Source organism: Mus caroli, chromosome 6 (assembly GCF_900094665.2).
Source record: "Mus caroli chromosome 6, CAROLI_EIJ_v1.1, whole genome shotgun sequence".
Lineage (NCBI taxonomy): Eukaryota > Metazoa > Chordata > Mammalia > Rodentia > Muridae > Mus > Mus caroli.
Genome location: NC_034575.1, coordinates 3,221,246 through 3,245,037, shown reverse-complemented (window position 1 = coordinate 3,245,037; position 23,792 = coordinate 3,221,246). Strand labels below are relative to the sequence as shown.

The 23,792-nt window shown below is 42.8% G+C and overlaps 1 long non-coding RNA gene across 2 annotated transcripts in view; it reads left to right on the top strand.

Moving 5' to 3' along the window:
* LOC115031283 overlaps positions 1-23,792 on the top strand; it is a 46,041-nt gene that overhangs the window by 16,221 nt on the left and 6,028 nt on the right. For both annotated transcript variants that reach the window (XR_003836882.1, XR_003836881.1), the window contains exon 2: positions 13,726-13,850. This is a non-coding gene — a long non-coding RNA (uncharacterized LOC115031283). The remainder of the gene's footprint in view (positions 1-13,725; positions 13,851-23,792) is intronic.

Here is a 23,792-nt window from a genome sequence, read left to right as displayed (position 1 = left end):
TCACTTTGTAGACCAGGCTGGCCTCGAACTCAGAAATCCACCTGCCTCTGCCTCCCGAGTGCTGGGATTAAAGGCGTGCGCCACCACGCCTGGCTTATGGCACTGCATTTTTAAGTAATTGCCCTTAACAGTCTTCAGAAATTGATCAAATCAGGATGGGAAGGAAACCTCCCCCCTCCCTCTCTCTCCCCCCNCCCTCTCTCTCCTCCCTCCCTCTTCCAGCTCTGGTATAAATGATTGGGTGGGAAGGGAAGGATCTGTAGGTGCTTGGCATCTATAAATATGAGACAAAGAGATTTTGTAGGACTCAGTAGGTTAGGAGGGGGAGGTCCCAGGACATAGCAGTTTCAGAGAAAGAAGCTGTGGTTGGTGCTGGATTTTCTGGTTCTAATCTGGAGCCCACACCTCAAGTGATCCTCTGCAGATGCCTAACCTGCTGGTGTAAAAGCCTAACATAGACAGAGGCCAGGCTGTGGGTCGGTGACTTGTGTGTTGGCTTCCTTGTCCTTGAGATGCCAGGAAAGTTTCTCACGCATCCCAACCACCCATGGCACTGAGAAAGAGGAGCTGTGTTTCACTGGGTGGCAATAAAATAATTGATTGGATGATAAGATCTTTTCCATGCCCTATATTTCATTTCAAACACACTATTATTTTCCTATTTCTTAAAAGACAAATGTAGGTCTTTTATAAGAAGAACACCCCAAATTCAAAGTGTTTCAAAGAATATTTTAGGCTAGGGTGGTAGACCGCTTGTCTCGCCTTCACTATCGTCCTGACCTTATGTGAGCGAAGTCAGCACTCTGGTGTAATTGGTCTGGGTTTATTAAGAAAGCCTAATATTTTGCAAAGACAATCTCAAAGCCCAACTGTGAGAAGGGTGGTTGCAGACAGAACATACAAGAAAGCATTTCTGAAGACTGAGCGGGGTCCTCCTTTTTTGAAATGGATATGACTATTGAGTGATGTATGCTGTATGTGGACCAAATAGTGGCCAAATACCAAATAATAGTGGATTTCTACAAACAGGTCGGACCCAAAGCCACCTTTCCTTAGGCCACATTTTGAAGGGTTGTAATCACACTTTAGTTCTGTCCCATGCTATTTTTAAAAGGCACGTTGTAATTGGGCTTAACTGAGGGTGGGAAAAACAGGCACTTCTGGAGTCCTCTAAGCATCACAGTGTGTGAGCTGAACGAACATAAGAGCCTGTGTTCCTGGCAGTGTTTGTCTGCAGCTTAATCCTACGTTGGACCTTGTGAGTTGCACAGAGAGAGGGAACTGCAAGTCACAATCCCCTCCTGTTTTATTGCAGCCCCCAAACCAAAGCAGTTTTCAAGTTATGGGGAATGAATTTCCTTAGGTGTTAGTGGCCCATTTTACACAGCACATTCTGGAAGGACAATATGGGGCAGAGAATGAGGAAGGAGTCTCATAATGGTGGGCAAGGTCTACAACCAGGGCAGGCAGCAGCATTGGTGTGGACGGTAATGTCTCCCGGCTGGCCCACCCCTCTGTAGCCCTAAGAATCAACCTTGTCATTCCCAGCTTAGAAGCAGTCAGGAGAGGTCCAGACAGGGTGGAGATCCTGTCAAGTATCTACCTTTCTAGTCTTCTGCCTTTCTATAATTAGCCCCATTTCACAGATGTGAAAGCTAACATATGGGTCTCAGACCACAGACCTCTTTGGTGTCTGGGCAAAGGTGAGAGATGGAACACAGGTGTCCCAGCTTCCTATCACCCTGGTAACCATGTGTGACTGGGTTGGGGGGAAAAGTGGGCTTTGAAACTACTTTTCTAAGACAGGCACATGCAGGTAATATTTCTGGTTTTGTGAGGCTCATTGGGTCAATTAAGGAGGTGTGATTTTTTTCATATGACAGATGAGGCCCAAGCCCCAAGAAAGATGACAGCAATCCAGGGCTTTTCTTAGGCTCTAAAAATGTCTCCTGCCTTTAACTTTTTCTCAGATTCTGAATACTTTTAACCCTTGCTTGTAGTAAATATATTTATAGTTCTAAAATGTGTCTCCCACAGAGGTCTTCACTATCTAGGTGAGGATCAATACTAAAACACCCTTTTTATTTTTAAAGTGGGTTTTAAAGGCCTATTGTCAGGGGAAATGAGATGTCATTGTGACCCTGAGGCTCAGGGAAAACGGGATTCTATTGGTGGCAGCGCCTGGGGCTGCACAGGAGTTGGCTCATGTGAATACTCTTGCATGCAAATCTAAGGCATGCGCGTTGTATCCCTCTCGCACCACTTCCGTCTAGTTGTTGTGATCAAGACTTCCAGGTGCGCAATAATCACATTTCTTTAGTAAAGGTTTCCCCCCAATCATCACCTGCTTCTAAGGTTCTGAGCCTCTAGGGTGCTCATCAGCTGCCTTGTGCTTTGCCCTCTTGGGCCAGATGTTGGGCCAACTTCTTCATAGGCAGCCCAAATTTCAGGATCCAGTGTATGCTTTTGCACCAACCCTTTCTCTTTGATTAGCTTTCAAGGACACAAAAACATGTTTCATGGTAGTTGTAAGCCCCTTCTTCATACCCAGTCTCTCCCCAGCCCCCAGGCACATCATCTCCCAATGAGAGAAGGGTACCAAAACCACTGTTCCCCACCCCAAAGCATTGCTACACATGCCTAGGTACTACCTCCCAGGCGTGTAGATTAAGTTCAAAGCACAGAGCTTGGCTGGCTAAGAACTGAACACGCACTCCCTACACCTGAAGGCAAGAGCTTAGAACCTCTGAGAAGTGTATCTGGAGTCAACTGCCCCCCAAAGGGTGTGTGGACAAGGTTCTTAGTCTCCTATGTCCCTGACCTCTTGATAAAGGAGTTAAGGGTTGTCCCGGGGTGTCCTACATCCCTCGGAGGCACAGAGACTAAAGAAATCCTTGACTGGAGTCAGCGAATGGCCTTTTCCAGAATGGCACATCCCTAGGTGAGAAATAACCACCGATGCATTTGTAGCTTCCAGCAGAAACTATTGGGGCTTCGGATGGAGTTGACCCACCAGGCATCGGGGCCTGAACCGCGCCTGCACCCGCTTGGGGCCTCTCAGTAGCCCTTTCATCTGGGTATCGCTGGTAGCGCGCTCCTTCTCCTTAGGCGATCTCTTGGTTTACCTGCAGAGCCAATGGGTTCTTGTTTTCCTACCAGAAACCTCCTACCTCTGATCTCCCTTCCCCCTCACCCAACCTTCACCAGAAGGGCGAGATAGGTATTTGATTCTCTGATATGAATGATACGACTAATTGTCGCATCATGTAACTTCCTACATCTTGGTTTTAATTTTCACTGAACCAAACAAAGATATTTGCAATTTTAAAATAAGCACTCGATTTAATAAATGGGAACATTGTACAGGGACGACTATGCGTCCCCTCCACCCCCTTCAGCAGACATTATTAGCTCTGACAGCATGCCGCTCAGGATTTTGTAAAGGGATGACAGACAGGAAGGCCAGCAATCACGGACTCCTTGGCTGAAGCTTTTTTTCCCTTTCTTTCTTTTTTTTTCTCTCTTTTCTTTCTTTCTCTCTTTTTTTCTTTTTTCTTTTTTTTTTTTTTATCAGAATGTTCTGTTCGATGCCATTTATCCTTGATGATAGAAAATTGCGCTGTTGCCAGGACGCCGCCGCCGCCGCTGAAATAGGGGGCAGGAGGCGCGTTTCCATTTTCCGGCTTGAAAGCTATTCAAATGAATGTGCAGAGTGGGGGAAAGTCTAGCGATAAACAAATGAGAATAAATCGAGTTCCCCTTTCTATTCTCTCCTTTAAATGGGAGGTTCTTCATTTCCCATAGAAAGAGTTTTGCTCATCAGTGTTTAGGAATACCTAGGAGATCATGGAAGCCAAACAGGATTTATTTTGATACTCTTTAAGTGACTAACTGCATAAACACTTAAAAAAAGAAGTGTGTCTAAATACAGATGAAGTATAAGAAGTATACATACATAGATAACATATAGACCCATCTTTACACAACTCAAAGTACAATGCTAGGTAAACCCAGTAGTAGCATCTCACAGGAATATAATTTGCAGGCAACACTACTTGCTATGCATATGAACCTCTCTCTAGTTACAAATCTATAAATGTTGGTAGATGGGGAAAATTTAGAGCCCTTTCTACCGTGTTAGGTATTTCAGGATCCTGTGCCTTTTATTTTATTTTATTTTATTTTATTTTTTGAATTTGGTTTCTCTTAGCTAATTTCAATGTTTTCCTCTCTAAACAAAGTTATATAAATAAAAGTCACTATTTTTTTTAAGTTAATTTTCCAAATACACCCTTCTATAGAGTCTTTTCCTACACTGGGAACTACAAGCTGAAAGAACTAGTTTCAAGAGTTGATGTCCGGTGCCTCTAAAAGATATAATGAAGAGACTGCAGTCTGTACTTTACTTCTTTAAACTTTGGATCCTTTGCTAGTTTCAAAAGATCACATCCTGAAACTCAAGGAATCATCACCAAAATGTGAAATTAAAAAAAAAAAAAGAAAATGTAATAAATATAACCTTTAACCAACCTCTCTTTCCCTCCTCCTCCCTCTCCCTCCCCATTTCCCTCCCCACTTCCCCATGGGGACCCTCACTATGTTTTAATGATTAAATAACTTTCATTGAACTTGAACTGATGTTTTTCAGTAATATAGTAGGTTAAAAAAAATCCCCGCAATACAAAGGCCTTTAAATGCACCAGCTAATCTTAGAGAGTCAGCTGGTGTTAAGAAACAAACCCCATAGTTGAGACTTTCTCCACTGAAAAATGCTAGCAAGTTCTGTCTCTCAGACTACTGTGTTTTGGGGGTACACAGCTGTTCTATAGGCAGGACAAAGTTGGGGAAACCAGGGCTGCACAAAGGGGAAAAGGTGATAATGACAAGTTGAACTTTTCCAGGAGGGTGTTCCAGGCAGCTGGGATACCTAGTTACAGGCCTCAGAATCATCCAAGTTAGCTGTAAGAAAGTCCCTTTTAAAATATTAGCATAATAATGAGAAAAGTACGCTTCCAGGTAAAGCCAAATAAAACTAGGAACTGACCCTATGAAGTCGAATGTGCTTGAGGTTTTTTTTTTTTGTGTGTGTGTGTGCTTGAGTTTATTACAGGGAATGTTCGGGCGTGTGGAGAGTCCCTTTCCCAAATTCATGGTCTGAGGATTTTGTTCAGAACGAAGAGCCCCACTTCGCAGAAGTTTACCCACCTGAGACAACTCAAAAGGTTCTTCGAGAGGGAATTTCTCCTCTAGAGACTTGGGGCGCTCAGAGAGAATGTGGAGCCTCATAACTCAAGGCCTTGGTGGGGGTGCTATAAAACCTTTCCCCAGCTTCTGCACCCCTTGGGCTGGAAAGACACCGGCTCTAAGCCCTTTCTGGATCCCCAGTACGAACTGTTATTAGGAGGTGAAATCTTCTAGAGTGTCCAGGCTGTCCTGTTCTTCAGGGGTTATCCCCTTGTAGGGTTGTGCGAAGACCTTTTTTTTTTTTTTTCCTGGTCGATTCTGGGGTATCTTCCACTCCAGACATTTACTAGGTTTTAGCCACGCTGGAGGCTGGTGTGAGGTCTCCAGCTGGGCGGAGGTAGAACGTGGTTACAGAGTGTCAGGCCTTGCATCTCTAACCTGATTCAGCTGGTGAACTGGACTGTAGGTGTTGACCCTGCTTTGTTATGTGGGCGTCTTGGTGCAGCTAGGCCAGTGGAGCTGTGGGAAAGTTGAGAACTAGAACTATGAAGCAGAAACCAGTGAGATCACTTCATTAGGTTTACAGAACCCCATCCCTCATTCCCCGAGATTCTGTTTTGCAGCGGAGTTTCGGAGTCCACTTATAGCTGATTGTTTGAGCTACATTGTGGCACGCTCTTCCATGTAATGCAACTAAAATCAGTCAAGTTTGGAGGAGGGAAGTGCGCCCCACGCCCCAACCCTATGGGGCGTGTAAGCTAAGCATTACAAATGAATTTTTTTTCCTTCACCTTCTGGGATCCCAGGAATATGGACTTGCCTTTTTCTTCAACAAAGGAACAAGCAATTCTGAAAGGCTGCAGGACCACTCACCCTTTAGGGGTTCCAGTATCCAGGAATGTCCCATGCAGTGGGAACACAAAAGCTCAACATGTTGATATTTTAAGAGATTTTTCTCCCTTTTAAAATCCTTCTTGTAAATGCCTGGTTGTCGTGGATGTGAAAGTGGTTTCCTGTGAAAACATGCAGCAGGGGTCTCTCTCCTTTTCATGTGTATGAGCAGCAGCAAAAACATTCCAAATGAGCTAGAAGGTCATCATGGAGACTATGAAGATGATGACATTCAGGGCCGGCCTCCTCAACTAGCCAAAAGGCTTGCCTTAGAAAGGGAGAAAAGAAAACAACAACAACAACAAAACACTGTGTTGAAAAGGTACATTAAATTCTTCATTTTCCTCCCAAATTCTAAGTAACTTTTTGCAATTAGATAGCCCTGTGCTATTAACCCACCGCACCCAAGCTCGGCCTTGCTCCCGTTCTGGGACTGCATTTGCACTTACTGTCTAACTCTCCAGACTTGGGAGGTGTTCAGTGCAAACAGTAAAGAGTCACCCTAACCCTGCTTTGATCTCAGAATCTAGGTCATAGCAGACACCAGGTCACCACTCAGGGGCTGTTGGAAAAATGAGTTCTCTCTCTCTCTCTCTCTCTCTCTCTCTCTCTCTCTCTCTCTCTCTCCTTCCTTCCTTCCTTCCTTCCTTCCTTCCTTCCTTCCTTCCTTCCTTCAATCTTCCTTGGATTCAGAATATCCACCCCAAGTTGACTAAGATGATGAAAAGCAGGGTAATTAAGGCTGGAAGGAAGCCATTTTCTGTCCTGAAGATGTAAAGAATAGAGTTAATGTATTCACCACGTCTACCTGGTTATTTACATAAATCCATGCTCCTAACACCTTATCACACAAACAACCTCCATGGGAACTTACTTCCTGAAAATGAGAAAAAAATTCTTTCCTTGTTTTTTTAACCTCTAAGTACTGTAAGCATAGAATAATGGTAGTTAATCTTCCTAGATAATTTAAGATTTAAAGATTAGGAGACTATATTGACAATTTTAAATTTCAAGTCTGAGTGCTTTGGCTAAGCAATGCCTAGGAGATGACAGATGTGATAAAAACAAGTGGCAAAAACCAGACTACAGAACTAAGAAGTGTGATGTTGTGTGTTGTGTGCACGTGCGCATATGTGTGGCTTGGAAAGAAATGATGGTTACAAAAGTCATCCAATCCATATGAGTTATTAAACAAACAAATACAGGACTATTTTATACTACCTGATATTTATACACACAATACCATATTTCACTGTGCTTATATGTATACATATAGGTAAATGTTATAGCATGTTTCAATCCAGCTCATTCGTATATCACACACACACACACACACACACACACACACGAGTTGATCTGTTGGCATAGTTAAATCTGGCTGAGCTACACACACACTCAAGTGATGTGTACATAATCATAAGTGTGTTATCTTCATACCTTACCTCTCATTTCCTAATTTTCTGTCATCACTTCAGCATTATATGGCAAGAGGCTGCTTATGAAGCTGTGGCTATCACAATCTTCCTTTGGAGACTGCAGAATGGAAAGAACATATGAAGATAATTGAGTGTGGAGAGAGAAAGAGAGAGAGAGAGAGAGAGAGAAATGGGGTGAGAGAGAGAGAGGGAGGGAGGGAGGGAGAGAGAGAGAAATGGAGAGAGAGAAATGGAGAGAGAGAAATGGGGAGAGAGAGAGAGGGAGGGAGGGAGGGAGAGAGGGGGGGAGAGGGAGAGAGAGAAAGAGAGAAGAAATCCACTGCAAATCCTTATTATTAAGTCAGTTTTCATCTAACCATAATGGGCCAGTCTTGACGACAGCCCAAATCACTAACACCCAAGCTACCTAAACCCTTTTACAAGCAGGACAAAGTACATTAAATTGCTGTGAATCAAACATGCTCTTTTGAAATGACTTTGCCCACTGGTTTGGGAACAAAGCTTGGGAGGCAGTCTAAAGTGTAGAACGAGGGAACTCTAAGAAAAAGAGGTGAAGAGAAGAGGACAGTACTCACGGTTATTTAGATGGAGAATATTTTGGGGGTGGCCCTAATGTGTCTTATGAATTGTTGAAGATACTTCCAGAGTCAGTGTTCTCTGTCTTTCAGTCTCCCTTTTGTTCTGGATCACTCTTCTAAGTTTGATTCTAGAGAACTTGCAGTGGACACAATCAATATATTTCTTTATAAGATGTTGGGGACATTGTGTTTAAAAACAAAGACAAAAGCATTGCGTTGAGTATCACAAACATGCTCACTTGGGTGATATTTAGCTGCGGATATCTTGTTTGTAGGACCTGATTGGTTCACTGCCTTACCTTACAGCTTAGCATAGCTCTGAGTTCACTTTATAAGTTGGCTTTACACAAAACTTGAAGTTAAAGCTTTCTCCATGAAAAAGCAACAAATATTGGTGACTTGTTGGTCATTAAACATGTCAATAAACATTCCACTTTAATTATATTTAGAGTTTGGTTAGAAATGACAATCTTTTCAGTCCCTCCTGCCCAACCCAGCCAGGATCTCAAGAGTCTCATGCGTGTGCAAGAAAGAATAGACCTCCTTGTCTTTTTAATTAAAGTTTATACAGTTTGTAGAAAGTAGTAATTTTCTAGAAAATTCAATCATTGTAGATCGCTGGAGTTCCACCCTTCTGCCTTTTTACATGGTTCTAAGCAAATCTTGCCCTTTAAAAACCATCAATTATGAAGCAAAGATTGCTGGGAAATTCTGAGCTGAAGACATCAGGTTTAGGAATCTGATTCCGGCTTTATGAGAGTAGACATAATAGTGGAGCTCACCATATATGTATGGTGTGGCAACCAGGTTGGGTTCTGTGACACAAGACAGTTCCTATTTCTGGAAATAACGTCACTGTTTCTGTACTCTTTTCTAAGTGTAGTGACTCGTGGATAACAGTCTCTCTCTCTCTCTCTCTCTCTCTCTCTCTCTCTCTCTCTCTCTCTCTCTCCCCCTTTTTCAAAATATTAATTCATTCATATATTAAGCAAATGAGTTTTTTGTTTGAATGAATGTATGTGTGTGTACCATGTGTGTACCCTGGCCATCATGTCTCCCTAGTACCATGTCCATTGTCGTCTCCCGCGCCCGCCCCCCCCACCAGAACTGGAGTTAGAGATGGTTGTGAGCATCCATCTCTAACATCTATGCAGAAGCTAGAAACTAAACCTGGGCCCTCTGCCAGAGCAGTAAATGCTCTTAACCACTGAGCCATCTCTCCAGCCCCAGAAAGTGCTTTCTTAAATCATCTTTTCTAACAAAGGTGGGAATCAAATTTAGTTAGTGGTAATCAAGTATTGATCCAAAGGATTAAAAAAAATTGCCAGAGAATAGAAGTCATTTCTCAAAACCCAAAAAATCTGTTAATGCTAACTTTCAGGAGAATTACCTAAATTTCTTAGTGGCTTCCTGTTGTCCCTTGTTGTAGAATCCCAGGGAGGTAGTGGAGTGTTCTGAGCAGTGTGGTCCCTGGAGCCTGACTGCTGGCCACTACCGAGCAAGTTATGTTGCTTTCTTAGGCCACAGCTTCCTTTCAGAACAATCGGAATACCCATGATTAGAATAGAACCAACTGACGCTATGACTGTAAAATTAGACAAGAGAAACGCCTAGGAAGTTCTTAGCAAGGGGTGGCGTGAAAGGGTAATGTTCAGAGAGTACAAGGTAACTCTCAACCGAGCAGCAAACAGGATTTTATCAAGACTCTTTAGTTTCTGCTTTCAGATTCTATCCCTCCTGCTCACTGCCCCTGGTCTAACTTAAAACCTCTCCAGCTCAAGTGATATAGGCCCTGAAAAACCCAACACTTCAAATTAAGTTCTTGCTTTCAAAGCTTGCTGAGCATTCATTGCTTGCTTCTTTTATAGCATTTTACAGTTTTTGTTATAATTATTGCTTTCCTTGTTTCCTTGTCTGGAACATAAACTACAACATTTGTCTTTTTGAGAGCTCACAACCGAGTGTGATGAGTGGGAAACACCATGAAACATCCAGCCTTTTACTTTCTGCTTTGGATATATTTATAAACCAGTTGTAATGGGATGGAGTCTTCTAAGTTTAATTTTCTTAACATAGAAAATGGCATCAATTCTTTAAGGAGGGTCGTAAACAGAATACATTGTTTCCATAAGCTACTTTGTCAAAGAGTTTTCTTCGTGGTTCTGTAGTAAATTGGTGTTTTTCAGAACAAATGATCTTGGGAGAATTTCCTATTTTAATCGAATACCTTGTGGACAAGTTGGGCTACCTGTCCACTACTCAGGCACATGGTTCAGATGCATGGTTATTACAATGATCTATATGAGTGTTAATAGTTATATTTTAGCTTTATAATGCCCTGGCCAAATGGGCTACCAAGAAATAGGAGTGAGTCATATCCTTGAACGAAGTTCTTCTGTATTTGTAAAGGTAGTTAATAGAAGAACTCCCTTTTCCCTCCCCTCTCCAATCTCCTAGCACTGGTTGCAGGGAAACTCACTGTGTAGCCTTGATTATAAATTTGAAATCTTGCTTCTGCTTTCGATGATGGAGTGGGCCACCATAAACATTTCAAAAGACAATTATTTAACCTTCGTTCATTGGCTCCTTGAGTTAGAATAACTCAAACAGAAATACAAGACAGCTTCATTATTATGGAAGGCTTAATTGAGGACAGACCAGGATAAAACATATATGTGCAAATTGTAGAACACTAGGTGGGCATAGTGGCTAATGTCTGTAACCCTAGCATGTGGTGGTTGAGACAGGAGGATTGTCAAATGTTTGAAGTCATCCTGGGCTACATAGCGAATTCCAGGCCAGCTAGGGTTCCACTGAGAGATTTTATCTCAAAATTAAATCAAAGCAATTCAAAACAAAACCAAAATTATAGAATGTTGTTATCCGTAGTACAGAACACATTTCTACTAGCCAGGGACAAAGGCTCTTCGTCTGAGATTTTTAACTGGTCTGCCTCATGTGTAGGCCAGAACTCTTGGTAATTATTTCATTAATCTCCAGAAGCAGGGGTTACTGGAGTGTTTGAAAGCAGTTTGTTTTCTTAAGAAGATTAATCACCCCCTGCAAGGCTAATTTAATTAGACTGTAAGCTCTCTTTCTTCCACCAAAGGAACAGTTAAACCAATTCCCTATCATGGATTATTAAGTGTGTCAAAGGCATACAGTCCACACCAACGAACTTCCGGAATAACTTATAAATATTTGCATTCACTGGTTAAAAAGATGATTTCCTCCTGTTCTGGTCATGTGAATTGCAGGGAATGTTTATAATCTTCCTGCAAGAAGAGAAGAAATTAAAACAAAATTATAGAAGAAGGTGAGGTTTCATTTCTTTGTGAGAAAGTTGACTTTCCATTGTCAAAGAGGAAATCTTGGTATCCTTAGCCTGAAGGAAGTGGCAGGTATGGCTTGGTTGCATATCCAAAGAGTTGGGCCTCACAGGTTTTCCATCTCTGGCACCTCTTTTAAGATACTTCCAATTTATTTATGCTTTGCAACTTTCCATGAATGATTTGAAGTGGGTTCAATAACAGGGGTGTAACAGAAACAAGCAATCCACCCTGCCCACTCTCATTTCTGAGTCACGCAGTAGACTTTCTCTCAGCAGGCTGACCAAGACACTTCTGCCAAAGGAACGTTCATTAGGGAGCTTTGTTATTAATACAACAACATACATAGAACCCTCTATACTTTATCTTACCCATGTAGACAATTGGTTCAGCAAAAGACAGCCTTCTTACCTCAAATTCAGGTCTGTCACATAAATATGGCCTACCTGGTCCATCTCAGAACCCAGCTTAAGACATGCAAACAAGCTTGTGTAGCCTCTCTTGGCCACCTACCCCATGTGGTTACTGAAAGGATAGTGTGAAAATGTTTTATTGTTTGAATTTGGACCTCCCAAGCTTGTCTCTGGATTTTTATGCCTGAGTACCTAAAAAAGTAACTCCAAGAAAAATACGGCTCAAACCACCTCATTTTGCTTTCTTTCAGGTTCAAAACCCTGTAAAACCACCACATTTTGTATGGTTTCCTTCCCACACTGTAAGTTGGCATGAGATGTTGTAGATGTCCTAGAAAACAGAGCAACCTTGACAGCATTTTCATGAACTTGACAGTGACTTGGACCCTAAGTGACGCACACTGAATTCTTAACAATATTTCCTTTATTTTCATCCCACTGAACTATCCCACCACCCAGTTTCCAACACGGAGTCATGCCATTGTCTTGATTAGTCATTCTAACCAAGTCATTCATGTCTCTGACATCTTCCTCATAGTTGCATTGTCTTGGACCCCTTGCATCCTTCTTCTCAGCACTTATCTTTCCATTTATCATTCCCGTAGGCTGTGCACTTTGAGATGAGTCAGATGGATCTTAAAGAATGCATAGGACACTAGATTGTAAGTTACTCCTGGGCAGACATGGCGTCTGGCTAGCAGTTTAGACAAATAAGCAGAATTTTTGTTCTGTGACTATGATATTCCATGCTCACTGCATCATCATCTCCTAGTAGCTCACACATAGCAAACATTCAGGAAGAATTGGTGATAAATCAGTACACAGAACAACTAGACCTATATCTTTGTAACATTTAATCTCCATAAGAGCTGACTCAAAAGGGGAACACTCTTCCATTGTTGGTGAGAGTGCAACTGTGTACAATTATTTTGGAAATCAATTTGACAGTTCCTCAGAAATTTGGGAATAGTTCTACCTCAAACCCAGCTATAGCACTTCTGGGTATGCACCCAAAAGATGCTCCACCATCCCATAAAGACACTTGTTTAACTATGTTCATAGCAGCTTTATTCATAGTAGCCAGAAACTTGAAACAACCTAGATGTTCCTCAATGAAAGATGGATAAAGGATGATATATTTACACAATGGAATAGTATTCAACTATTAAAAACAAAAACAAATACATCAGGAATTTTGCAGGCAAATTGATGGAATTTGAGAACATCATCCTGAGTGAGGTAACCCAGTCCCAAAAGGACAGGCACAGTATGCACTCACTTATAAGTGGATATCAACCATAAAACACAGGACACTCATGCTACACTCCACAGACCCAAAGAATCTAAACAAGAAGGAAAGCACAAGCGAGGAAGCTTGAATCTCTTTTAGAAGGGGGAATAAAATAGCCATAAGATGCAGATGGAGGGAGAGAACTGGGTTGGAGAGAGAATGGAGAGGGAAATGGGATATCGGGTATAGGGAGGGACAGGGGAGAAGGCCAGATGGCCATGGGAATGAATGGAAATCTGAAACTTACAGGGGTGGGGAGGTGGGGGCATCTCCAGGACCTGATAGAGACCTGGGATAAGGGGAGTGCTCAAGAATCAATGGGAGTGACCTTAATTGTGACTTTTAGGTCACATTGGGGATATGGAACCTGAAGAGGCCACCTCCTGTAGCCAGATAGGGATCTCAGTGGGGGCAAAAGGGACACCAACCCACCCACAACACTTTTGGCCCAAAATTTATCCTATTACCATAAAAGCTGGTACAGGGGATGGAGCAGAGACTGAGGGAATGGCCAACCAATAACCAGCCCAACTTGTGACCGATCCCACCCACAGGCAAGCACCAATCCCTGACAATATTAATGATACTCAGTTATGCTTGCAGACAGGAACAAGTTGTCCTCTGAGAGCCTCCACCCAGCAACTGACTCAGACTGCTACTCAGTTCTACTCTTTGACCAAACAAGGCAAAAGAACCTTCCAATCCTAGCAAGAAGAATGCTGTCAAAGGTACAGAATTTTGGCTTTCTTTACAATTTGGTTAAACCTGGCAAGAGTTGTCTTTATCTGCTTCAGAATTCTGCAGCCGTCTTTTTAGGAGTTGGAATTAAGTTATTTTACTCTTCCGAGTTTCAGCTGTAAAGTATGTAAAGGAGAGATAATTATAGTCCCAACTGCATTGGGTGGTTGTTAGGATTAAGTGACTTATTACACAGAATTTGCCCATGTGTAGGAAGTGTTCAACAAATGGCAGATATCATTGATTGTTCCTATCAAAGAGGAGATCTTCTTTTTAAACAGAATTTCTGAATGTTTCATCCACAAACATTTTGAGATGGCTTGTATCATGCTTGTGAGAACAGTGAGAAGACGTGTGGCAGAAATGGCCCTACTCCTGGCTGGTCACATTCCTGGCTCCTCCTCTAAATGACCAGGTTCTGGTTTAACTGGAAGTTGGAATTAGGACATTCTGGCGCCTTTTAACAATGCAGCCTGGACTAGAGCTTCTGGGAGATGACGGAGACCCTGCCTAGCACCAACCCACGTTGCCTCTGGCCTTCCCGGCTGGCCTTCTACCCAACTTTCCGGGGCTGGCTGTAGAGGCCCTGGGTTTCGAGTACTGCAAAGCTGGTGGGTGTGCCTACTGCCTGAGGCCCTGCTGGGTACCTGGCCCTGCCCCCAAACTTCCAGTGCTCTTCTGGCTCAACCAGAAGTTCAGGTGTGAGGTGGACTTAGTGGTATGTGTTGGCTGGAAGAGTGGGCAGAGTACAATGGAAAACGCAATGAATGAAGAGGCCCTGGGGAACTCTGTGTGTGTGTGTGTGTGGTGGTGCTGGTGTTTTGGTTTTGTAAATGGGATTTTACATCATATCATCTTATCTCTTATATGTACTTTAAAATTTTCCAATGGATTCAGTCCATCCAGGAGAGGGAGGGCTACTGGAGAAAAGTTGTGGGGAGGGATGGGAAGAACCAAGGGAATCCTCCCTCCAGAAGGCTCTCTCCTCCTCTGCTGCCTTCTCCATTTCAGCCTTTCTAGAATGAGCAGCTGAGTGTCACAGACTGAGGAGGTTCTGAGCTCTTACCTTTTCACCTTCTCTTGCTCTCCTGATCCAATCGCCTATTTTAAAATCCATCCTCTTTTTCCTTAGAGCATAGAAAATGAGAGCTTTACAATTAATGCTCAAAACTTGGAGGTGAGGGAAAGTCCAGAAGGAAATAGGGGAGAGGGGAGCATAGCTGTAAAGGAAAGACCATGGGAAAAAAGGGAAGGGAGGCAGAGTTAGCCCCTACATTGCTAACAGGAAGCTCTGATCAACACAGCAGAGGTAGTGTGCTTTCTTCTAGAGTTCATAAAGAACTTGTTGGAGATTGATTGGAAGGGGAATGTGGAGGACATGTGAAAATATAGAAGGAAATCTCTGAAAGCCTAATGAGGATGTTGTACGACTCAAAGTGTTGTGGGACTCATGCAGACAGATCACACAAACTCACAGTATATCTAGATATTGGTAATAATGACTAATATTTTGCTAAAATCACTGACTTTTGATTCCAGGTACATTTCTTGGTGCTGGCTGTAAAGTTGTTCCCAATAGATGAATTCCAGCTATAGGTTTGCTATTAAGCAGGCTTTATTTTTGAAGCCTTTAGTTGAAATTATTTGCTTATATTTTAGTATATTAGCAAGATTTACTAATCTAGGCATGAGGTGGGAAAACAAAAAAGTTACTGTTTTTATGAATGGAGGCTATAAATTAAGGAGGAAACTCCTCACATTTACAAAGTCAATGAACTGAAGTCATAATTTTAAAAAGCATGGTTTTTCTTTTACAGATTGGTAGTGTTCATAGGGTATATATGGTAAACTTTCTAAACATTGTGGCAACAGGGAAAACCTGTCTTAGAGTGCCTCCGAGGTTGATACCACAGCATGATGGTCCTCCATATGCCATAGCCCCCTTTTCAGTTTTGTGTGGGGATACCAATGTTTCTCATGCCAAACCAAACTGAGGTGGGGAAGTGTGGAGGGGAAATTCTCAGAAATAAAAGTATAATCTGGCTTAGAAACCAACTTTGATTTTCTTCTAGCACTAATGTCCTGAGAGTGGTGATTGGGGTTCTTTGTCTCCTAGCTCCATTAGTTGAATGGTTCTTATGTAGCCTACCCTTACATTTCCTGGGTGTCCGGGCATCCTCACAGGTGACATCACTTTATATGTACACAGCGCAGTGATGGGATATCCTAAATCTGTTACACATTGACCTCTGGAGTGTTGCCAGGATACAATACATCATAAACAATAGTAGCAACAGCTGTGAGAGGAATCCATGGACCAATTTGTTGGAATAAAACAAAACAGGGCTTTGCCATATGGGAGATCTATCTAAGATGGGTTTATTAGATGTAGGATGCTTGTAGCCTAAGGGCTTTCTGGAGGGAATTTGAAATCTTTTCATTATGCCCATATCATTACCAGATGTGGATAGAGTGAAATAGGCCCCAGTGTGTGTGTGTGTGTGTGTGTGTGTGTGTGTGTGTGTGAAGGTGGAAAATTCCAGTTCATATGTAGACTTTCAGTATAACTCATACTCAAGTATTTTATCCTGAGCCTTCTAAACATTCAGCAAAACTCTTTCACCTCCTGTGTCTGAGTAAACTCATGTTAACCAATATGTAAAACCAATGGTAGCAAAATAATGATAAAACGTTTTATTTAATAAATAACTATGTCATTGTGTAGTTCTGTGCTCAGGTGGTAGGATGAAATGGAGTGCTTCACAGAACTTAAAAATTCACAATGATTATTGACACCATTAATCAGAATTTGCCATGTGAACAGCTCCGGGATCTGTTGTATTAAGCTGTCATGTGGTTGCAATCATACCTTTTAACTGCCATCAGAGGTAACTGTCAGCTACCTTGTATCTACTCTCCAGTCTATTATGGCTTCAGTCCCCCAGGGTTCCATCCTGAGTCCAGGGCGATTTGTATGGTACACTAATGACCTGCTGATTGTCTGCACAAAAGCGAAATCATACGCTGTTCAGGCAACACAGTGATTCCACACAAAAGCAAAGGACTGTCTAGTGTCAAAATAATACTGTACTCCAACTTTGATAAAGGTTTTTAAACTGACTGCAAGGTACTATTTGGTGCTAAAGCATGTGGCAGAAATAATGTTTATTTAAATAACTAACAAGTTGGCAGCAGGTAAACTTCAAAGTGCGTGTGTGTGAAATGATGTTGTTTAGATATTTCTGCTGGTTTCCAGATTTTTGTTTCTAACTTGGAAAGGTGTACGAACTAGACAAATACCTTTGTCTCAGTTGGACATTTATTCATTGCTACTGTTCACATGGGTTATGTCACCCCAAAGAGTTTTCTTAGAAGATTCTGAAAGTGTGTGGTGGATACGTTATCAGTTGGTCTACCTATTTGTCTTCTGATAAATATAGTCTATGGTTTGCCTCAATGAGCAAGTGGAGGCAGTAGGGGCCAGATGAAGCCATTCCAGTCTCTGTGTAAGAGAGCCTACTCACAATGTTCTGCTAGAGCTTAGGCCATGGAAAAAACCCAGTCTGGTGCCATCTACATTAGGTCCTGCCTCTCTTTGCACTGACTCTATAGCTTAGACCCTGGCCTCTGGTATGTGTGTGTGTGTGTGTGTGTGTATGTGTGTGTGTTTCTAAAGGGCTGAAACCTTAGGTACTGTATCTCTGGGTTGTCTGTGTAGTGATGGAGATCACCTCTGAAACTTTGACCCAATTTGTGAAGCTTTTGCTTTGTTTGTCTGTTTTCTGGTGTTTTGTTTTGTTTTGTTTTTTGAGGCAGGGTTTCTCTGTGTAACAAACAGTCCCTGGCTGTCCTGAAGTTGTTTTGTCCTTGAGCTGAGAGAATCCCCTTACCTCTGCCTCCAGAGTGACACGATTAAAGGCGTATACCATGTGGCCCAGCCAGACCTAAAGCTTAATCCAAGACTTGGTTTGTTTTGATTGTTCATGTGTTCACTCATTCACAGAATCTAAACCCGTTCTTCTATGCCAGCTATTATGCTATACACTAGGATGAGAATAAACAAAATTCAGTCTCAATTTGTAAGACCTTTGAGGTCTTGTAGGGCCAGATGATAATTTCCAAATGTTTCTCAGGCTTTCAAGGATCCTTTGAAAAGGTTGTGGATTGTGGCAAAAAGGAAGATTCGTTCTCCACACTTGGGCAAAAACCTAGTTTTGCTTCTGGAATTACATGGAATTCAGGCCACAGGAGGCACACAGAGTGCATGCTCTACAAAATGTTAATGAGTCGTTTGAAATATCTAAGAAAAGAATCCATGGCTGTGGAGGGGAATCCAGACTGGGGACTTTGGAGGCAGGAGAGATGACTCGGTAATCAAGAGCATTGGTTGGTCTTCCAGAGGAAGACTTCCTGGCTTCCATGCCAGCACCTGGCAGCTCTCCACTGTCTTTTAGTCCAACTCTAGGGAACCTGATACCCTTGCCTGGCATCTGAGGGCTTGAGGCACTCATGGGTGTCCAAACGCACAAGGCTAACACCACATGCTTTTTCTTGTTGTTGTTGTCTTGTTTTCAAGACAAGGTTTCTCTTTGTAGCCTTAGCTGCCTTAGAACTAGCTCTGTAGACCAGGCCAACCTTGGGGACTCCAACTCACAGGGATCCAACTGCCTCTGCCTCCGAAGTGCTGGGATTAAAGGTGTGCACCACCATGCTGGATGCTGAATACACAGTAAAAACACAATATAAAATAATGCACAAATAAAATATAGTTGATACTTAGAAGAATTAGAGATTTTGGAACACGGACGTGGTGGCACTTGGAAGACTGAGGTAGGAGGATTACAAATCAAAGTTTAGCACAGGATTACATAGTAAGATCTTTAAAAAAAAAGTAGTAGCAGGTTTCTGAGAATTTGACTTGGTAACCACTGTTATCCCCACTCTATCAATTTTTTTTCATCCACTTCAAAATAAATGTGTAGGTATCTAGGACCTGTCGAGGCACATGGTGGGTATAGAGAACCCAGCAGAGATGGAATCAGGATCAGTTGTCATGAATCTCATGGTGGAAGAGACTTTAGAGAGGATTGCAGCAAAGAATATTAAGTTTCCTGAAAGAAGAGAACAACAGGTTGCCTAAATTTGCATAAATGGGAGATCAGAGGTCAGGGAGAAGAGAATTGCATTTTCAAGGGCCACAGTTGCAAAGGTCTGGAGAGGAGAATAAACAGGTTTGTTCCAGAGACTGAAATCTACCTGGAGTCTCTGAATTCCCCTGTAGGGAAGAGAACATGAGAGAAGGCATGGAGGGTGAGTGAGGCAAGGTCCTGAAGAGCTCTGAAGGCTGTTGAAGGCTGTGCTAAGCAGTTTGATCTCTACTTAAGATTCAAGGTAAGAAGGACACATGCTCCACTATGTTCATAGCAGCCTTACTTATAATAGCCAGAAGTTGGAAAGAACCCAGATGCCCCTCAACAGAGGAATGGATACAGAAAATGTGGTACATTTACACAATGGAGTACTACNNAGCTATTAAAANNNATGAATNTATGAAATTNNTAGNCAAANNGNTGGNCCTGGANGGNATCATCCTGAGTGAGGTAACCCAATCACAAAAGAACTCACATGATATGTACTCACTGATAAGTGGATATTAGCCTAGAAACTTAGAATACCCAAGATATAGGATACAATTTTGTGAAGCACATGAGACTCAGGAGGAACGAAGACCAGGATGTGGACGCTTTGCCCCTTCTTAGAAATGGGAGAGGAACGCCCATGGAGGGAGTTGCAGAGATGAAGTTTGGAGCCGAGATGAAGGGGTGGACCGTCTAGAGACTGCCATATCCAGGGATCCATCCCATAATCAGCCTCCAAACGCTGACACCATTGCATACACTAGCGGGATTTTGCTGAAAGGACCCTGATATAGCTGTCTCTTGTGAGACTATGCTGGGACCTGGCAAACACAGAAGTGAATGTTCACAGTCAGCTATTGGATGGATCACAGGGCCCCCAATAGAGGAGCTAGAGAGAGTACCCAAGGAGCTGAGGGGAACTGCAACCCTATGGGTGGAACAACAATATGAATTAACCAGTGCCCCCCCCGCAGCTCGTGTCTCTAGCTGCATATGTATCAGAGGATGGCCTGGTCGGCCATCAGTGGAAAGAGAGGCCCATTGGTCTTGCAGACTTTATATGCCTCAGTGCAGGGGAATGCCAGGGCTGGGAAGTGGGAGTGGGTGGGTGGGGGAGTGAGGGGGGAGGGTAGGGGGGACTTTTGGGATAGCACTGGAGATGTGAATGAAGAAAGTACCTAATTAAAAAAAAGATTCAAGGAAATTTACTGAGAGGACTTGAGTAAAGGTGGCACTATAATGAAATGTAAAGGTTAGAAAGATCTTTCAGAACCGGGCATGGGGGCCTGCATCTTTAATGCCAGAACTTCGGAGGCAGAGGCAGTTGGATCTTTGTGAGATTGAGGCCAGTCTAGTCTACAGAGCTAGTTCAAGGACAGCCAGGGGCACACAGAAAAGCCCTGTTTCAGAAATAGAAAGAAGGAAGAAGAAAAGAAAGATAGAGAGATCATTCAGATGACAAATTGATTGGAAATGGGAGAGTGTGGGTTAGCAAGCTTTTTATAATCATTCAGGCAGACAACAGGACCAGAGTCGAATGGTCTGTTTAGTGGACAATGCACAGGCCAGAATCCAGGCCTGGCATGTACAGGACTCTGAAGGCTGGGGTCAGAGGATCACTGGAGTTCAGATGTGGACAGATAATATTAAAGATGGTCTTAAAGTACAGATGTATGTAAATCCAATGAAGTCTTAGCTCTGTGTCTCTTCCAGTAAGTTTTTACATAGGCACCACAATTTTTGTTTATGGAAAAATGAAGTGACTTTATCATAGAATGTAAATAGGAAACAGTGGGGAAAATGCCAAGGGCCACAGAGCTGAGAGGTCAGTGCTAGTCCCAGCTGCACTCAATATTGTGGTCTCTTCCCACCTTCTGGTATTTTGCTCCCTTGCAATGTCCGACTTGATGCTTTTAGTTAGGATGTTATGTTACTTTTGGTGGTGGTCCTTTTTAATCTCTAGACCATGTGGATAGTGACACTTCCAACCTTTTCCTTCTCTCTTCCCGCCTGCTGCAACCCTCCCAGAATTCTATGGACTGATGAAAGATTATCCCTGCAAAAGTCGGTTCTGTTGAGACTTTATTCCGGTTTGGGTGATGTTATAACCAATGAAAAGTAAGCCTGGTGAAGACTGCAATCTTCTCTTCCTTCCCTTTGGGGCTTTATGGTAACTGTAGCCTCCTCCTCATGCCCTAGGAATGCAGGTTCGGTGTTATCTTTGGCTCTCCTCGGGGCTGCTCCTCAAGCAGTTGTGGAGAGAGGACTTGTATTTCTTTTACAGAATGCGCTTTAGTTTTCACTTTGAGGCTACTCCAGAATCCTGTCATACTTTCCTCTCTGACATCTCCAAGACTCATCTTTCCCCATTGGTCTCCAGTAACCAAAATCCTTTCCTATAGTTTGGCTCCTTTCATTCTGTTCCTTCTAAATATCTCCACTGTGGTCTATGTTCTTGAGTTGCGCCTCTGTTAAAGCGATCTCCGTCTGTGGTGTCCTCATGACAACATAGTTTAAAAATGCCTGTGCTGGTTTCTCTCTGCATTGACTCTGACTTTGGAGACGTTGCTGCTGTTCATTGTCTTGCTATTCTTCCCCCTGCGGATTTCCTCACATTTCTTCTTAATTTCTTAGCACCTTACCTCCTTGTGTGTGTGTGTTTTAATTCTTCTCAGTCACATTTATTTTTCGAGGAGACAGTTTTCAAGCTGTCTCCTTCCTAGCCAAGAACATTTTATTTCCTTTCTAAATGCCAAGTCAAGCGCCACCCACATTTGTTCTGTAAGCTCCACCCCCTTCCTCAGCTTTCTGTCTCACTTTTGTTAACTTTTTTTCTCTTTTTAAAAATTGTGATATTCTAGCCACATGAGAGACTACGTGAAAGTCCTCTTAATTTGCACAAATCCTTCATTTACTGGAGGAAACCTCTGCCCTGGGTTCATTCTATCACGGCCATCCCTGCAGCCCGCAGCGGCTGCCTCCTGCTCCTTTGATACCACTCCTTCAGCCATTTCTTCTAGTTAGTTTGCCTTCACAGCATTGCCAGAAATGCCTTCCGATCTTATCTACTTTCCTTCTTTAACACAAAAAAGCAACTAGGCCATTGGCTTTCCCTAACATGTGGAGGAAAAAGTCCTCAGGCCCTGCTGCACACTTACATTTCTATGCAGGTCCTTCTTGGTGACACAGAATGGGTGGATGTAATGACTGCTGCAGGCCAAATTTGGTTTGTACAACTCCTTGTTATTTTTTTTAAAACAAATTAAAACATTGTAACAGTTTTATTTTATTGGCTTCTCAGTAAATATGGCAGTGCCCTTTAAAGCCCTCTTTGATAGAGTGGACTCTGCAATTTTCTACACTTTTTGTATCCTTTAGCAGCGCCAACATTGAGATAAATGTTATTTTTCTATTTATCATTTCTTTATGCTTTGTGTTAAGAAAGAATATGAGTTGGGTGCAGCTCTAGACGGCCATGATCCATGATCTAGGTACTCTGAAAGAGGAAGCCAAAGGACCGTGAGTTTGGGACCAGCTTGGGCTAAAGAGGAATGTTCAAGCAAGTGTGAGTTGTGTGGTGAGATTTCTTCTCTGAACATATATAGAACAAACAAACAAACCCCAACAGAGAGAGTGTGGGGACAGATTATACTACTTTGCTATAGATAAAGAAGATGTGGGCAGATGTTATTTTATATACAAACAAACTTCCCAGATGTGGGGGCACTTTTATTACTGTCTCTATAGGCATCTCAGTTTGGATCTTTAACTGGTTTAGCACTAAGCATCTCTGTTTAAATTCTGGTTTCATCAATTACTGGTTGTGTGGCTTTGGAGAAATGACTTAAACTTTGTCTGCCTCAGTTTCTCCTCCTGTAAATTGGGAGAGATGAGCACCCAGCAGAGTTGTCGTAAGGATAGTATGAGAAAACTTGTATTTAACAGAGACATCGGAACAAACATGGGGAGCGCTCAGGTCGTTATCACTATTGGTTCCAAATCTAATGGTAGAAATGTCAAATCCATGAGAGGTATGATTTGGAGAAGGAGGCATTTTGTTTCCTACCTACAGCTTCCTAGATGTAGGCATGGTCAAGTAATTTTAACTTAGGCTTTCATTTTGAGGATGATAATGTCAGCCATATCTTTGGTCTTCAGCTCTCATCTGACATGTCAAGGCACAAAGACAAATTTCTACTCTGTTGCTGGTATTGGCCATGTATGAAGCATTTGATAATTTGGTGCTATTAATATCATCAGCTTTCCTATCTCTTGCCAAGAGGATGCTTTCTGATAGTCATAAAGACCCGGGAAGGCAGATAACCCACTAACATGTGATATGAGTGTGGGGCTGGGGGTGTAGGGGAAGAAGGGGGAGGGAGAGAGCCCACATCCTGCCAGAGTTCCTGTGTTCTGGGCAGGCAGACACAGGAGGATTGCCAGATGCTTTCCTCTCGGCCCCAGGTGGGCATCTGGCTGTGTGAAGCCACTGGACCCCACTCGATGGGGGGTGGGGGGTGGACAAGGGGCAGACCCTGATACCAGGGGCCCGGGCGACACTTTTGGCCCTGGAGATATAGGAGAGAGGACAGAGGGAGAGAGGTTCCCACACAGGCGAGAGTTCTAAGTCCGGTCTATGGCTGGAGTGTAGGAAGGCCTTCTGACGAGAGATTAGGCATGGCTCGTTAGGAGAAAGCCTACCCCATCATCCAAGCACATCAGGCCTTGATGAACAGAGACAGTCTATGGTTTTAGAGCTTTATTGTAGAAAGGCAGGGAGAAAGGAGAGAAGGT